The following is an 18,041-nucleotide window of genomic DNA, read 5'->3' as shown; positions in this document are numbered from 1 at the left end:
GACAACTTTACTTTTTTGTTCGTTATGGTATCTTTTTTTTTTCTGTCTGTTTGAAGGTATTTTCTGGAGAGAGAGAGAGAGAGAGAGAGAGAGAGAGAGAGAGAGAGAGAGAGAGAGAGAGAGAGAGTGTAGACATATTTCACCCCAAAAAGTTTTCGAAGGATTTCATTAAATTAGATACAGAGATATATTAGATACAGAGATATATTAGTAGGTAGGGAGAGAGAGAGAGAGAGAGAGAGAGAGAGAGAGAGAGAGAGAGAGAGAGAGAGAATAGACTTCCTTTATCCCAGTTTTTGAAGAATTTCATTTGCAATTCTAAGTGATAATTGAATGTGTGTGTAGGTTAGAGAGAGAGAGAGAGAGAGAGAGAGAGAGAGAGAGAGAGAGAGAGAGAGAGAGAGAGATATTTTTCACTCCAGTAAGTTTTTAAAGAATGTCATTTGTATTTCTAAGTGAGTGAACGTGTGAGTGTAAGATTGGGGGTAGAGAGAGAGAGAGAGAGAGAATAGAAATTTTTCACTCCAGCAAGATTTTTAAGAATTTCTTTATTAATTCTAAGTGGTAAGGAAAGAGAGAGAGAGAGAAAGAGAGAGAGAGAGAGAGAGAGAGAGAGAGAGAGAGAGAGAGAGAGAGAGAGAGAGAGAGAGAAATAGAAATTTTTCACTCCAGCAAGATTTTTAAGAATTTCTTTATTAATTCTAAGTGGTAAGGAATGAGAGAGAGAGAGAGAGAGAGAGAGAGAGAGAGAGAGAGAGAGAGAGAGAGAGAGAGAGAGAGAGAGAATCAGTCTTTTCTCATTTCCTTCATAACTGACTTAGGAGTTAGGTAACCATATAACCATACTCATCAGCTTTGAGCTTACCGCATTTGTGCGTGTGTGTGAGAGAGAGAGAGAGAGAGAGAGAGAGAGAGAGAGAGAGAGAGAGAGAGAGAGAGAGAGAGAGAGAGAGAGAGAGAGAGAGAGAGAGAGAAGCATCTTTGTATTCTGTAAATTCTTGAAGAATTTCCTTGATATTTCTAAGTGATAACTGAATGTATGCGTGTGTATGAGAGAGAGAGAGAGAGAGAGAGAGAGAGAGAGAGAGAGAGAGAGAGAGAGAGAGAGAGAGAGAGAGAGAGAAAAGCATCTTTCAACTCTGTAAAATCCGTAAGACTTTCCTTAATTTTTCTATGTGATAATTGTGAATGTATGCGCGTGTATGCGAGAGAGATATTTTGTTAAGAAATCCTTAAAACAGGGAATGATTAAGCCTTTACAGAGTAGGGTTGATGAGAGAGAGAGAGAGAGAGAGAGAGAGAGAGAGAGAGAGAGAGAGAGAGAGAGAGAGAAAGCATCTTTCAATTCTGTAAAATCCCTCAGAATTTCCTTAATATTTCTATGTGATAATTGTGAATGTATGCGCGTGTATGAGAGAGAGAGAGAGAGAGAGAGAGAGAGAGAGATGCCATGCAGCCAGCCAGCCAGCCAGTCAGTCGTTCCTTCCCCTCAAGGTCGATTTAATTCTCGCTCATCAACTCCCGGAACCCTCTGATATAGTTAAGATAAAAAACGAACGAACAGGATTATTACACAGGGCAAGGGCTTGTCTGCTCTTCCTTATTTGGGAAGGTCGTCGCTGCTGCATTGCGAGGGAGGAGGAGGAGGAGGAAGGAAGGGGGAGTAGGAGGAAGGAAGGGGGAGGAAGAAGAAGAGGGGTTGGAGAAGAAAGGGGGAGAACATGAGAAGGATGGGGAGGGAAATGAGAAGAAATGGGAAGAGTAGGAGGAGGAGGAAGGAGGGGGAGTAGGAGGAAGGAAGGGGGAGGAAGAAGAAGAGGGGTTGGAGAAGGAAGGGGGAGAACATGAGAAGGAGGGGGAGGGAAATGACAAGAAATGGGGAGAAGAGGAGGAGGAAGATGAGGAGGAAGGAGGAGGAGGAGGAGGATGGAGAAGAGGAGGAGGAGGGAGAAGAGGAGGAGGAAGAAGGGGAGGAGGAGGAGGGAGAAAATGAGAAGGAAAGGGGAGGAGGATGAGGGAGAAGATGGGAGGAGGGAGAAGATGGGAGGAGGAGGAGGAAGGAAGAGATGAGGAGGAGGAGGAGGAGGAGGCGGAGAAAGGGAAGTGAGGAACATTAGGGACAGGAAGAATGTGCGTGAGAATCAGGAATGAAAGCACAAGTGGGAATCAAATAACCAATTGACACAATTTACAAACACAACATTCAACCCTTGTGGGTACTGCTGTCAGTGCACCTTAAGCTGTGCACTGTAGGAATTACTGGAGGTTGTTTGCAGCGTCCCTTCAACCCCTAGCTGCACCTACTTTTTATCCTTTTATTTTATCTCCATCCCCCACCTCCTGCCTTCAGTATTGCTGTCCAACTCCTTTATCTCACTGGCTTAATCATGAAGTGGCTGAAAGTGCACTAGATCTTTGCTTTGTAGCCAAACTTTCAGAAATCATAATAAATCATAATATTCAATATAGACAGTAAAATTATTTGTATAAAATCATTGATCAAGGAACGTCCGAAATCACACAGAATAGAAAAATGAAATTAGAAAGTTACATTAGGAAAAATAAAAAACCACACGTTAGAAATCTCTTATAGATTGAAGAGTGTATGACATTTAGGGTAAAAGCCCAGCCAGTTGCTGTGGCCAAGGGGTATTCTCACTTATGCATCCGGGGTTTTTTCGTAAGGCCACTCAACCTCTGATCTTGCTCCCAATTACCCTCGCCATGTCTGTCATTTGATGCGTGTTCCTTACTTTTATCCTGCCCATTCCATCGTTATCTATCTTATTTTATTTCTATTTTTCAGTTATTGGTAAAATGACACTTTGAGCTTACGCTAAACACGACGGATTTATTAAGTAGTCTAGATATGTAAAACTTAATTGCCTTTATTATGATTTGTAAACATCATTACCCTCATTATGATTTCAAAAAGCATTAGAACTGAATTGAATTGAACATAGAATCTAGGCCAAAGGCCAAGCAAGGGACCAATGAGGTCATTCAGCGCTGAAACGGAAATTGACAGTAAAAGGTCTGAAAGGTGTAACAGGAGGAAAACCTCGCAGGGTGGAAAGTAAGATGGAGGAAAGAGAATACGAAAGGAGGTATAGTAAAAGGAACAAAAGAGGTTGCAGCTAGGGGTCAAAGGCCCCCCTGCAAAGAACCTTAAGTAATGCCTACAGTGCGCCGCATGACTTGCACTGACGGCACTAAGCCCCTACTGGGTAAAAAGGCATTGGTATGTGGAATTAACACAAGGCAGTTATTAGCGCATGTTCTTTTGCTTGATATTTTTATTTCCAGCCTGACATTGACAAGATCTGGATTTGTATAATTCACAGAGATGTTTAGAATCTCCCTCCTTTTCGTCCACTATCTTGGTACCTCATGCGGTGCACTGTAAGCATTAACTTAAGGTTCTTTGCAGCGTGCCTTCGGCCCCTAGCTGCAATCCCTTACATTCCTTTTACTATACCTCCTATTTTCTTTCTTCCATCTTGCTTTCCTCAACGCTCTCCTGACAATTAATTCCTAGTGCAACTGCTTTGAGGTTTTCCTCCTGTTACACCTTTCAAACCTTTTATTGTCAATATCCGTTTCAGCGCTGAATGACCTCATTGGTCCCAGTGCTTAGCCTTGGGCCTAAATTCTATACTGAATTCAATTCAACTATCTTGGTGAAAGTGAGTGAAGAACAATTGGAAAATTAACTCAAGTACGTTAGAATAGTTAGGAGGGGTGAAGAGGTGCAAGCTCTAAGTGAACCATATAGTTTGCATTCCCTTTTGGTTGAAATCCACTTCAGCTAACTCCTCGAGAAAACAGATGCTGAACTACAGTGAACTAGTATCAAAGTTTCTCTCAGTACTGTATGTTTTTAATGAGTCAATGAATTAGTGTAATCGTAAGTATTAACAATGTTGCTTTTACTTTTCAGATAAAAGGGGAAGACACTTTCCAGCAGTAGTCCTCGAAGTTCCTGTTCTTCGTTGAATACTGACGAAGAAGCTGTCTGAAGTCAGGTAGGATTAGGTTATGTAGTCTTAACATTTCGTTACAGACACCATATTACTTAGTGTATAGTTATAAAGGAAAGAATGTATAAATTATAAAGGAAAGGAAGAAATATGTTAAATTTTTCTCTGTAGTATGGAGACATTGAATATGGTCGTGTCTATTAATCAGTCACGTTAGAGAGAGGGTGGCAGTAGTGTACTGTTGGTAGTTACCCCAGCTGGACGAATGTAATATATATGTCCCTTTTTGATAAGATTAAATATAATAATTTACTGTATTTCCAAGCCATGGTAGAGTAAATGCTGAAAATTTTCATAGCTTATTAGTGCTGTTTTGTAGCATCTGATTGAATTTAAGTTTTTCAGGAAAGCGATGTCCAGGTGTATACTCTAGTGCGTGGATTGAGAATTTCACAGGAAACTTGGAAGCTTGTCCCCGGCCGGTATTAGAGGAGAATTTTGGTATTCTTTTCATGTCTTTAGAAACTTCAGGAATATCGTTTTTACACTGGCAACAAAGGAAAGGTACTTGTCTACGATTACGTATAGTATGGAAAAGCATTTTAAGTTATGAATATTGAATTTTTGTACTGTAGTACCACATCTCTTTCCTTTAATAAATATTCATCTCTTTCCTTGTTTGAGTGATTCACCTCCTTTGGCAAATGAAAGTTAGAGACATTCTTGATGATTATTATAAATGCATATAACACATACAACACTAGTGTCAGTTTTATTCAAATACAAACGTCATCAGCCGATACCGCCCCACAGCAAAAAAAAAAAAAAAAATTAAAAACAATTATTTCTTAAAATGTGAGGCGTCCAGAAGTTTTAATCAAAACCATATTTGCCCTGGATTACCGGCTCCTAAATATTTTATAACTTATTACGGCGATCCTCTCTCTTCATAGTTATCTTCCATATTCGCAGTTCCTTTCGTTCGTTCTTGGTCCCCGGTCTTCTCTCTGAAATGGAAGAAAAACTATATTAGTTTGCTATATAATAATGCTAATAAGTAACCTATAAACAGCAGATCTCTGAAAGTGGGGTCGAGTGAACAACACCTTATGTAAACTATCTTGATCTCCTGTTGGAGGAAATGGACTTTTAAGACTCCGAAGACCTGCCAGCATCACTGCCCCCCCAGCCCCGACGATCAGGAATGCAGCATTCCCCATCGGCTGAGAGAAGGCTGAATGACAATGTCACAAGGCCTCGTCAAAACCTGCAGTGCATTTCTAACGAGGTCAAGAAACTAAAAACAAAAAAAGCTGATTTATGGTAGCACAAGAAACTATACACAAAAAAAAGTTCATTTATGGTAGCAGTCTCACCATTTATGAAATTTACTTTAATCATACCAAAGTTACCATTAAACTATAGCAGAAAAATTATGCAGATATCAATTGAAAGTTGTATTGTGTATAATTTCTTGAATACACAAGTTGATTTATGGCAGCAATGTCACCATTTATGAAATTAGAAAATAATTATACCAAACTACTATTAACTAAAGCAATAAAAGACTACAACTATTAACTAAAGCAATGAAAGACTACAAATATGAATTCAAAGTTGAAGCTACACACAATCACTCATTACACATACTTTGATTGTACAAATTTATGACATCACTGTCAACTCATTCCATGAGAAAATGTCAACTTTAATGACTAATGCAAATTAGCACTTAATGCAATTAAGCATTCAAAGTTAAAATACACACAATCACTCTATAATATTATACTGCACATACTCGAATCTTTACTACAAACATTCGAAAATAAGAACTGATCAACAAAGAAATTCAGAATTAACCAACCACTATCACTTCAGATACAGCAGGCAGCTCGTTCTACAAACCACACTAATTACAGAAAATCTAATTTGTAAGGATTGATGCACCCTCTACCCTATTTGGATATTTCAAATCTTACGAGAGTTGAATCAAAATCTCGAAAATGGTACACGACACGGTTGATGCCCCTGCCTTGTATGAAACCAAAAGCTGACAACTAGTATGATTGACAAGGGTGACTGCCAACAATTACACTCTGATACAAGCAGAGAGAGAGAGAGAGAGAGAGAGAGAGAGAGAGAGAGAGAGAGAGAGAGAGAGAGAGAGAGCAAAAAATATCATCAGTAATGGTCACTGGAATACCGATGAGAGAGATATAAGGGAAGGGAGAGAGAAAAAAATATCGTCAGTAATGATAACAGGAATACCGATGAGAGAGAGAGAGAGAGAGGGAGAGGGGGGGGGGAGAAACTAGTACAAAAGCAAAATACGGATAATCCTCTATTGCTGAAAACCACCTCTATATCTGAAAACCGCGTGAACTAAGACACTCGCTCATTCCTTGAATGTAAGCCTAAGGGACTAACAAGTGTGTTTCTAACAGAAAACAAGTGTGGAAAGCCTGGATCCAAAGAGCAAACCTTCCGAAGAAATAACTAAACTAGAAGGGCAAGGCCATCCATGTGGTTTGGCCTGCACTGTACTGTGACTATAAACTACCAACGCAAATCAGACCTCAGAACCTCACAACAGACCTTAGGATCTAATTCGAGAGCCTGTGGATCAGCAATGATTCCAAACGAAATTGGACTCACGAAAATCAACAAGAAATATTCGAGCAGACGACCAAGAAAGAGCCTGTGCTACATAACGCCGGCTTGAACTAATAACAGTAATGGTAGTATTAGCAGTATAGTAGTACAGCTGAAACGCGACCAAGATAGACTGAAAATACCGCTGACTTAATGAAACTTGTAAATACCATCGTGGAGAATGAGCAAATTGAGCGTTTGACTTTTTATCTTGATTTTTAGGCAATTTAGTCAGCCATGAAACTTTATATTCCCGGATTAAGAGACGGGGATGATCTGATACTGTTAACGTCCCTGCCTGGTAAACCAAGTATTACTGAAACTCTGTAAGAGACTTCAACCACCAACGAGACCAATACTATGTTCTAGATACTCTGACACGAGGGGAAACTACGTAGACCAACTGTACTTAAGATAACTACAGGATACTGTATACATCACAAAACCAACAAATACTCTTAAAACTACCTGTCTGAAAACACGAACTTTACCAGTTACTGCACATGGAACAGGATCCACACCAGTGGTATACGACCTAAGAAAATCTAATCAATGCTTAAAGTTTGGTTAATGCGTGGATGGTGACCTCAAATGAATGCCAGGTAACAGCGCCTTCTCTTGGGAGCTAACACACCCCAACCCCAAAAATAAGCAATTAGGAACTTGCAACAGCCTTCAGGAGGCTTGTGCGAGTGGCAACCAGCATAATAAAAGGCTGAGGGGTACTAGATCAAGTTTGAGGCCATAAATATGACAAGAAACCGGTGGTAAAGACTGATTAAGTTAACTGTATGCTAAGGGCTCACGGTAAATACGATGTTCATCTTAATCGATAATAAACAGTAAATACACGCTGATCAAGACTTAACGAGAGAGAGAGAGAGAGAGAGAGAGAGAGAGAGAGAGAGAGAGAGAGAGAGAGAGAGAGAGAGAGAGAGAGAGAGAGAGCCAGCCTAAAGTGCAACAGGAACTTTTAAACGTTGACACTGGAATGCTGTAGTTGGCCAATACAATATAACCTTTCAAAAAGTATTCATATCAAGAAGCCCACGATATTTCCACACGTCAAGAGGGCTCCGATTTTAAGGGAACAAAGATTGCATTCACTAACTATGTTACATGAAACTATCAATAACCTCAGCAAGTTACTGAATTCCTCCTCCCAAAACTTACTTCTAAACTAATGATAGAGAGGCCACTCACCCTATACCACAAAATCTTAAGACAACTGTCAATGCTTTTGGAAAGCTACGGTACAAGATTTTAGCAGAGCTTCCCTGAACAGAGGCAAAATCACTTGAGAGAGAGAGAGAGAGAGAGAGAGAGAGAGAGAGAGAGAGAGAGAGAGAGAGAGAGAGGAATCGTAAACACATGAAAGGTCAAATAGAGCCTTTTGGTAAAAGATAAGTAAAAGGAATCCAATTCTTCCCGAGGGCGTCTACCTACCGAAGAGTGATACGCTATATATAGATTTCACAAGGCAACGAAATGAAGAAACTTACGGGCAACTTATTGAAAGCAAAAACAGTGCGCCTGACAAAATGGAATGATCGCTGCAGAAAAGGTTACAGTAGGTAACCTCTGCCAGGGAGGAAAATTTAGGCAAATAACAGAGAGGCAGTGCAGTGAAAATGGATAGAGCACTTAACGCTTCTCCAACAGCTGGTGGCTACAGCTGTCTGTCAGCCGTCAAAAGCTGAGGAAAACTTGTGTGAAATGACAAATTTCTATTAAAAGTAATGACGATTTTCGATGAGGTCAACTTGAATAAATAAGTATCTAATCCACAATACAGACGATGATATGCGCTCATACAGTGTACTGTACACAAGAAAAATGACGGAGGTAAACAGTATGAATTCGTAAACAGCATGTTTTACAAATTTTAGGCAAACTGTGTGCCAACCAACCCCCCTACTAACCCCCTCCCTCTCTCTCTAACACACGCGCACACTGAAAAGCTTGAAGTAATTGTTTACCACCGAGGATATATAAGTTCCGAGTTCTTGAATAACGGAAGATCATTGATAAATGAGATCCTTTCGACATCTTTCTATACTTGAACAGCCTAGCAATAGCTAGTAAACACTAGCTATCCAAAAGCTTGCTGAACAATTATCAGATGCCAACACCAAGAAATAGGGTTACCAACTATTAAACTCTCCTAAACATCATGCACTCCAGTCGGTGCCAAACAGAGAGAGAGAGAGAGAGAGAGAGAGAGAGAGAGAGAGAGAGAGAGAGAGAGAGAGAGAGAGAGAGAGAATCTCAAGCGTCAAAATACTGTGGCTGTCTTACAATAGCAATCAAAATGTCAAAACTATTATAAACTATCGCTAGAAGGCCTCGGATTTTGAGGCCTCCAAGATAAAACGCAGTGAATTTTGTTAATATTGACCGTCACAACAAATGGCAAAGTTCTGTGAGCAATGAAATTAAATTTCCAGCTGTCCAAGTGTCAACTATCAAGCAAATAAAGTGTTTTGGAGTAACAATGCTACAATGCTCATATATGACTAAAGTGTCTACATTAACTGAATATTGTATATCAACACGAATATTTGTCAGACTCTGTAGATGGGTAGTTAATACTTATTGCAGTTAACTTATTCCCATTAAAATGGCTGCTTTCAGTTGGTTCTGAACTGCAATTCCTTTCATAATTACAATGGTAAAAGTTTAGTAAGTTCTGTGTTTGAGGTTTTAAATCAGTCATCTCTCTCTCACTCATTCATTCTTAAGGTAAGACTTAACAGCGAGAGAGAGAGAGAGAGAGAGAGAGAGAGAGAGAGAGAGAGAGAGAGAGAGAGAGAGAGAGAGAGAGAGAGAGAGGTCAGGTTTAAGCAATCATGGGTTACATCGAGGTCAGAGCCTCTGGAGCAATTGACAACTGGAGTACCACAAATATCAAGAATGAACTGAATTGAATATAGGATTTAGGCCAAAGGCCAAGCACTGGGACCAATGAGGTCATTCAGCGCTGAAACGGAAATTGACAGTAGACAGCAAAAGTTTGAAAGGTGTAACAGAAGGAAAACCTCAAAGTAGTTGCACAATGAATCGTTAGAGAGGGTGGGAAGTAAGATGGAAGAAAGAGAATATGAATAGAGGTACAGCAAAAGGAACGAAAGGGGTTGCAGCTAGGGGCTGAAGGCACGCTGCAAGGAACCTTAAGTAATGCCTACAGCGCCCCGCACGAGGTGCACTGACGGCATTGCCCCCCCTGCGGGGTGATCAAGAATGAAGCAGTATTCAACATTTCCTCCACCAGGACCTCGACCACCGAACCAAAGTTGTCAAAATCGTACAAAGCGGATGTTATCCTTGCATGGAACTTTTCAATCACGTTATACAACTTACCACCATAACCACTTATGACGTAGAAATATTCCCCCCCCGCCCCCCTCTCGCATTTTCCCGAGATGTAACCGAGTACCGGGACCTTTCCCTGAAAAAAGCGGGACGCCATATCTTAAAAACCATAGAATTTTCTTGAAAATAAGCTCATTATGGTTCCCGTACCTAAATTACTCTCGAATTCTAACTAACTCAACCAAACCTAACTAGGGGCACGTGAAAATAACCAGGGCTGGTGCAGTACTAGCATACATCACAGGTATTTGCCCCCCTCACCCCCAACCAACAATAACGCTTAATATGTACTCACGACGCCATATGGTCATACTATTATCAAAGCATTTTTAAGAAGCGAACATGAAAGGCCCGTTGAACTGCAAAGTACACCTTAACGGAAACATTGCCCTAGTCAGCAAGTTGGACACAGAAAACAGCAAAATAAACTGAGAAGCCCAACAGACGAAGCGTGCAAAGACACTGATAATAGCCGATAAATGTAACGACAAACAATAAACGAGAAAGATCAATATATAGCCTTGAAAAAAAAACTGCCTTATGACATTCTCTGACCTGAGATCTATTTGGCAGAGAGAGAGAGAGAGAGAGAGAGAGAGAGAGAGAGAGAGAGAGAGAGAGAGAGAGAGAGAGAGAGAGAGAGAGAGAAACCAGAAAAGTGGTTACTAAATCGTTCTGGTGATTTAAGGGCTTAAGAGATGCTATTTCGTTTTTACATTAGGTCTCACGAGCTTTCACAATTTGCCTTCAAAAAATGGGCCAAAATTATCTAAATATATAAAACCAAGTTCCATCAACTTGACTTTCCAGTACTGTCTCAGAAATCGAACTTTTTTTTTTAATTTAACAACAAATATCCAAATTCAAAAGGCATCAACTTTACTTTCTATTAGTCTCAGAAATCAAGCTATTTTTTAAAATTGACAAGTTATCTTATAAAGGCCCTACACTCCCAAAATCAGGTAATCAGTGCTGGACAAATGGACTATCAAGTCTGTATCAACTGTACTACACAACTCGCTGTAACGACGCAACTTGATAGCATATAGAATTTAGGCCAAACGCTAAGCACTGTGACCTATGAGGTCATTCAGCGCTGAAACGGAAATTGACAGTAAAAAGCTTCGAAAGGTGCAACAGGAGCGTAACCTCGCAGTTTCACTATGAATCAATTGTTGGAAGATGGAAAGTAAGATGAAAGAGAATATGAACGGAGGTACAGTAAAAGGAATGAAAGGGGTTGCAACTTGGGGCCGAAGGGACGCTGCAAAGAACCGTAAGTAATGCCTACGGCGCACCGCGTGAGGGGCACTGATGGCGCTACTCCCCTACGGGGAACGACCCAACATGGGCTAAAACTTGATGCAAACTGATGTTACATAAAACCTATCCCATTTATTTTTATAAATAAAGCCTTATGCGATTTTTGCTTCAGGAAGCATTTGAATTAAGTCAAGACGATACACAATCAAGCAGCCATGCAAGATATCTCTACATTTAAGACGTCTCTATCTGTTCATCGTTTACAACCCAAGATAATAGCTGGTGCTCAGTCTACCTATTAAGCCATTCATTAGTGGACTGGCAAAGTCCACTTTTCAAACACATTCTGAATACAAGAAAAAAAAAAGGTAAATAGTATTACAATATTCCCAAATTGTTATACGCAAAAGTTTTCAACGGGGTCCTCTACAAGTCGCTCATCTCCGTAGGGGGGTAGCGCCGTCAGTGCACCTCATGAGGTGTACTGTAGGCATTACTAAAGGTTCTTTGCAGCGTCCCTTCGGCCCCTAGCTGCAACCTCTTTCATTCCTTTTACTGCACCTCCGTTCATATCTTTCTTCCATCTCGCTATCCACCTTCTCTTAAATATTTCATAGTGCAACTGCGAGGTTTTCCTCCTGTTACACCTTTCAGACTTTCCTAATTTTAATTTCCTTTCCAGGGCTGAATGACTTCGTAGGTCCCAGTGCTTGGCCTTTGGCCTAAACTCTCCATTAAATTTAATTCAATACAAATCTCTCATGAAGCAATTACGAACTCTGGACGCAAGCACTGCTTGGTGGAAAAGTTTGATGGCCTAACATCTACTACAGACAACGAGGCAGCCATTCAGTAGTGTAATACATCTATACGCCTAGATCCAAGAAAACGACAAATCTGGCGTGTTTGCAATCTATGAAGTGACCTCGTCGCTGACAAATGATTTGTAACAAGAGTTAATGATGCAGGATCGAGATGGCCCAAGGCCTCTATAGTCGAAATGTGCCAGCACAGTTATGACTAGATTCACTGCAACATGTACCACCATGCATGAAACACCAGACGGTTCAGTCTCGAATAACGAACCACTCTGTAAAAAAGTTTCCCAGTTCCTACAAACTATAGAGAACGAGACCCTAACCTCACGTCAGTTTATCCCTAAGCAAGTGGTCAATTGAACATATTCGAGTTATTGAAGACTTTGTACGAAAAAAATAAATAGAAGTTGGAAAAAAAAAAAAAAAAAACTGGAGCACTTACTATGTATTTGGGTGAACTTCTTGACTCAGAGCAGTAGGAAGCCTTGAACTAATGCAGGAACCGAGTGATGCGACTTTCACCGAAGGCTGAAGGTCACCTGCAAGAGTAATAATTCAAAATAAGAAAGTGGGAAAACACACAGACACTAAACCACCACTTAAACTAAAAGAACGCCCCACTTATCCCCACGCCCAGATTAAGAGCAATGTGTAATGCACAGTGAGCTTGGGTTATGGAAGTTGCAAAAAAAATTTTAAAAAATAAATAGAGCGCAATAGCCAGACACCATATTACAAAAAATAACCTAAAAAACTAGAAATCATAACAGGGACACTTACGCTGCTTTGGCCAGTAGTAATAGTAGTACAGTAGCAGTAAACGACGGGATGTCTTTGAAACGGCTCACTTGCTCGTTCTGTCTCCTTCCTCTTGTTGCTACATCTTGACGAGTGTAGTTCAGGTTCGTGGGACGAGGCTTTGCCTTTACAACGGCGCCTAAGCTGCTCATGTGGTTTCTTGTCTTGAGTATTTACTCTATTTCCTTGTGCCTCTTGTTTCCAAGCTGCACAGTCATCTTAATAGGTCTTGACTGATGACCCGGAGAAAGCGATGTGGATGAGACTTGTACTATTATGAGCTCCATTCACTGACCTAATAATGAAATGACTCAATTAAGAATCGAAACAAGCTTGACAAAATTCACAACATACACAAGACCCAAACCACAAAAAACCAAAGAAAATATACAACGCCCTTGGATTATAGATTATGGGACTGTATGTACAAAAAAGAAAAAAAATCCCAATGTATTAACTTTATTTTTGTCTATTTTTGAATGAAACTGACCCAGTACATTTTTGTCTTTTACTTCTGAATGAGTGAACACACCTAATACATTTGTTTTTTACTTTTGAATGAATGAAACTGCCCCTATACATTTTTGTCTTTTACTCTGGAATGAATGAAACTGAACCAATACTTACTTGAACACATCACCGGAGATGTCGTTATCGTCAATACATTTTCTACGATGTCATTCTCAGCCTCTAACAACTGTAATAAAAAAAAAAAACTGATATCAGTCATGCTATCATTTATTATAAGAAAATAATTACCGAAAAAAGATGGACAGCAGAGAAAAAGACATATGTATGTCAAAGTGAAAGTAACTGCGAACAAAAACTCTTTCAAGGGCCAAATATTTTAAACTCCCTGGATGTTCAGTTCATCTTTACAAAAGTTCCATCTATTCTAAGGCTAAACCAAGTATGCCTTTTCAACGTTATTATCAAGGTTAGAAATTACGTCATACGGGCCAGTGAGTCACAGGATTTGTTACTTGACGAGAAGTAAAACTATTACAATGTAAATTAAAGAAATCTGACAACTAAGTGAGATGAGGCCAAAGCTTCATTATTGAAAAAAAAAAAAAAAAAAAAAATCATAAAAGTTACTCTAGGCATTAAAGAACTAGGATGGCTTGATCGAGTAAGCAATTTCCTTGCCAGAGAAATAGAGGTCTACACTAGTAGCCAAGTTTCAAGATCTCAGAGAACCATAATTTTTAAAACATTTGCATCCATCGAAAACCTGCATTGATCACTGGTAATTAAGCAGAAATGAACATGTTAAAACCATACACGAGAGAGAGAGAGAGAGAGAGAGAGAGAGAGAGAGAGAGAGAGAGAGTAATCAAGAAATAGGACGCTGTCCGTTTAGCAAGGACAAACACCGAATTAAACATGAACTTGCTATGAATAATTAGGGGTTCTCGGTATCTCCTCCACAACAAATTAAAGTACTTCCAAGTAATAGATACACGGCGGGTATTTAGCGAGAAATGGCAGTTTCTCATGGTATTTTGGTTACTTATTTACAATTTAACATTATTTATTGGGAGTTGGCTGTAATTAACCTGTAATTAACCCCTGAAGTCTATCCAACAAGGGGTTTCCATACGCGATCTTCACAAGACAGCATGGTTACGTCTGTTTCGAACGGTTCAAATCCCGTCCGGCAAATGCAATACCTTGGAACCCGGTTTTTTCTACACTTTTATGGCTTCTGACACTGGTGGTGCATTTGTTTGTTGTCGGCCGAAAGGATGTCCCTTCGCCGTCTTTAGTACTGGCCCGGGGGTAGCGGTACCCGTACGTTAACAAGTTATTGCACTTGCCGGACGGGATATGAACCGTTCGAAACAGACGTAGCCGTGTTCTGTCTTGTGAAGATCGCGTACGGAAACCCCTTGTTGGATGGACTTCAGGGGTTAATTACAGGTTAATTACAGCCGACCCCCCAGAAATAACGTTAAATTGTAAATAAGCAACCAAAATACTATAAGAAACTGCCATTTCTCGCTAAATACCCGCCGTGTATCTATCACTTAGATCTACCTAAATTAATCATACTCCAAGAAAAGTCGATGTATCCAAGCTTCATCAAACCATATTTCGAAGATGCTAGGCCTACTACTGATTCACCAAACCATATTTCGAAGCTGTAAGGCCTACAACTGATTCACCAAACTAAATTTCGAAGCTGCTAGGCCTACTACTAATTAACCACGCCATATTTCGAAGCTGCTAGGCCTACTGCTGATTCGCCAAACCATATTTCGAAGCTGCTAGGCCTACTATTGATTCACCAAACCATATTTCGAAGCTGCAAGGCCTACTACTGATTCACCAAACCATATTTCGAAGCTGCTAGGCCTACTATTGATTCACCAAACCATATTTCGAAGCTGCTAGGCCTACTACTAATTCACCAAACAATAGTTCGAAGCTGCTACGCCTTACTACTGATTCACCAAACCATATTTCAAAGCTGCTAGGCCTACTACTGATTCACCAGACCATAGTTCGAAGCTGGTAGGCCTACTGTTACCGGTATCATTATTTTCCGGTGTCTATATTGGCAGCCTACTTTTCTTTTACTCTATGGCTCAGTCACTCCACAATCATAATAAAGGAAAAAAGTTACAGGAAATATTCGAAATAAGGTACAGCAGGCAGCAGTGAATTTGACATATGGCTACAACAGCTTGTTAAGGGCCTCGTTCAGAAATGATGATAGCTTTCCACAAAAGTTTAAGCACTCTCCATCCCAACAAAGGAACACCATGTGACGTATGGCTACGTAAGGCTTCCTCTAAAATCAAGTGACACCATTCCCGACATTTCACCAAATCAGAAAATAAAAGACTATATTAAACATACTGAGATTAGGCGATTTTCCAAGGTGGAACACAACGAAACGGCAAATTCAGTACTGGTGCACTAGTCTCACAATCTGGAAATGAGATCCGCCTGTTCGTTCCTAACCTTCCTTCCCTATCATCCGAAGTAAACCGTAACTCGTTGTTACTCAACTAAAAGTGAATGGAAATAGCGTGGCATTTAAAATGAATATAAAAGTTTTTCCTCACTACTAACACTATCTGCTACGTTACACAAGACTTCCCCCATGGGCGTATCACTAACTAAATTTTTTTTTTTAATTTTTCACGTTCAGCACTTCATTCTTACTGCACACCTGTTGCATATCACTTGGAAATAACACCTGAGAGACGATACAGCAGCTCCGTGGCCGTTACAGTGGTGCTTGGAACTCCAACTATATTTTCCGATTACGAAAAACTGACACTTGCAGAATCGGTCAGGATACTACAGCATTATTGACTAGAATACCCACAGAAAAACAAGAGGGAATTGCAAAAATGAGTTGAGCCTGAGAGAGAGAGAGAGAGAGAGAGAGAGAGAGAGAGAGAGAGAGAGAGAGAGAGAGAGAGAGAGGCATTGTTCGTGTAAATACGTACTAAATTTCTTTAGAGGAACAAATAACCCAGAGTACTCCTGAAAGCCTAGCCTAACTCGTGCTGGGAGTGACAGCTGTCGTGAGTTCTATATAGAGCAGAATATGGAAACTTCGCTGGAAACATTTATATAACAGGACAAATAAACGACTCAACAAAGAGTATCCTATGAATGAGAATGCTTCTGACCTACGTGCACTAGACAAATAATATATTTACTTACAAAACTGTGTTAAATTTTAGATACGCTCCACGGGGAGACGTGTTTAGTACCAGCTCCCCGGGGATGAACGTCAACACAAGACAAATTTCTCCAGTTACCTCGGTAAATTTTCAAATTATTGCGCCTGTGTACTGCATTATATATACCCTTTCCGTTATTGTTCAGTCAAAAAATCTGATCAATAAACGGTATCTCAGTGCGGAGCCCTTCCTTACATTTTCCTAAAATTGAAATTTATGCGAGGTATTTCAAAAGCGACCAATAAACGATATCTCCGTCCGGAGCTCTTCCTTACAATTACCTAAAAATGAAATTTATAAGAGGTATAAACAAGATGTTTGCTGGGCCACTAATCGATCTGCCTTTCTTCGTCAATAACGCCTATTTATACGAACGAAAATCAGTGTTTAATGATCCAACACACGAGAAAAGCACCAGGAACTTCCATAGACCCTAGCCTCGTCACTACTTTCCAATCACTGAATGATGTCTCACTCTGATTTGATGAAGAAAATCTACTCCAACTTACATATGTCGTAATTTCTTGCCACGCTAACAAATTCATACCGATGATAGGATGTTTGAAATGTATTTACACCTCGAAATGTTTTAAATTTACCGGTTAAAAGCACCGAGGTCCGCTACCACACAATAACCGGTTTCTTAAGAGCATGGGAATCTTGCCCACCAGATTTAAAAAGCCTAGACTAACTGCCTTTAGCTAGATTTATTACCATAGGCTATTAACCAAATATGCTGGAATTATAGCAGAAAATAGAACATTTACTTACTAAGTTTTGGAAGCTATAATACGAAAGATGGAAATTGGACAACTCAAAGAAATTCGTCTGTGTCCTGTTATGGCTGACTACGAACTGCTTAAAATCTCAACATAGATTTTCTATGGGCCAATCAGAAACCTCCACCATACTCGACTGAGAAACCTTTTCTATCGTCTTCTCTCATTGGCTGAAGCGTTGAGTTTTGGTCAGGGGATGGAAGGCTTTCAAAGCGATTCCCCCATTGGCTGGTGAAACTAAAACCCGATTTTCAACATTTTCGTTCGTCAAGGGATTACTGTCATCTTCAATATTAAATGCATATAAGAATATGGTATAAATAAATAAAGATATACAGTAGCAAGTAGATTTATATAGCAAAATACGACAAAAATCCTTCCAAACCAAGCAAGAGACAGTAGATGGTACAACACAGTACCGGAGTGTACCGTCAGTAATCACCGTATAAAAACCTTTCCGATCTCGGGACAGCTCATGTAATTTTGTAATTACTGTACAGGGAATATGGAGCCTATTTTTTGAAGGTGGTTTAAAATAATTTTCATGGATCATTATTATATTTCGAATGTTGCAATTCATCCTGCAAAATAATAATAATAATAATAATAATAATAAAATAATGATACTGATAAGGATTTTTTGTCATGAAACAACCAGAAATAGCGATTTTAGTT

The 18,041-nt window shown here is 39.8% G+C and overlaps 2 long non-coding RNA genes across 3 annotated transcripts in view; one reads left to right on the top strand and one right to left on the bottom strand.

Moving 5' to 3' along the window:
* LOC136827639 (uncharacterized) overlaps positions 1 to 4,654 on the top strand; it is a 189,733-nt gene extending 185,079 nt beyond the window's left edge. For both annotated transcript variants that reach the window (XR_010849827.1, XR_010849828.1), the window contains exons 3-4: positions 3,941 to 4,025; positions 4,386 to 4,654. This is a non-coding gene — a long non-coding RNA (uncharacterized lncRNA). The remainder of the gene's footprint in view (positions 1 to 3,940; positions 4,026 to 4,385) is intronic.
* Positions 4,655 to 4,741: 87 nt separating this feature from the next.
* LOC136827638 (uncharacterized) lies at positions 4,742 to 17,491 on the bottom strand. The gene is made up of 5 exons (XR_010849826.1): positions 17,359 to 17,491; positions 13,511 to 13,580; positions 12,866 to 13,178; positions 12,528 to 12,624; positions 4,742 to 4,987 (listed from the first exon to the last, which is right to left on the bottom strand). It is a non-coding gene; the product is annotated as an uncharacterized lncRNA (long non-coding RNA).
* Between the last annotated feature and the right edge of the window lie 550 nt (positions 17,492 to 18,041).

The sequence above is a fragment of the Macrobrachium rosenbergii genome, chromosome 42, assembly GCF_040412425.1.
Source record: "Macrobrachium rosenbergii isolate ZJJX-2024 chromosome 42, ASM4041242v1, whole genome shotgun sequence".
Taxonomy (NCBI): domain Eukaryota; kingdom Metazoa; phylum Arthropoda; class Malacostraca; order Decapoda; family Palaemonidae; genus Macrobrachium; species Macrobrachium rosenbergii.
This window is presented reverse-complemented; position numbering and strand designations above follow the sequence as displayed.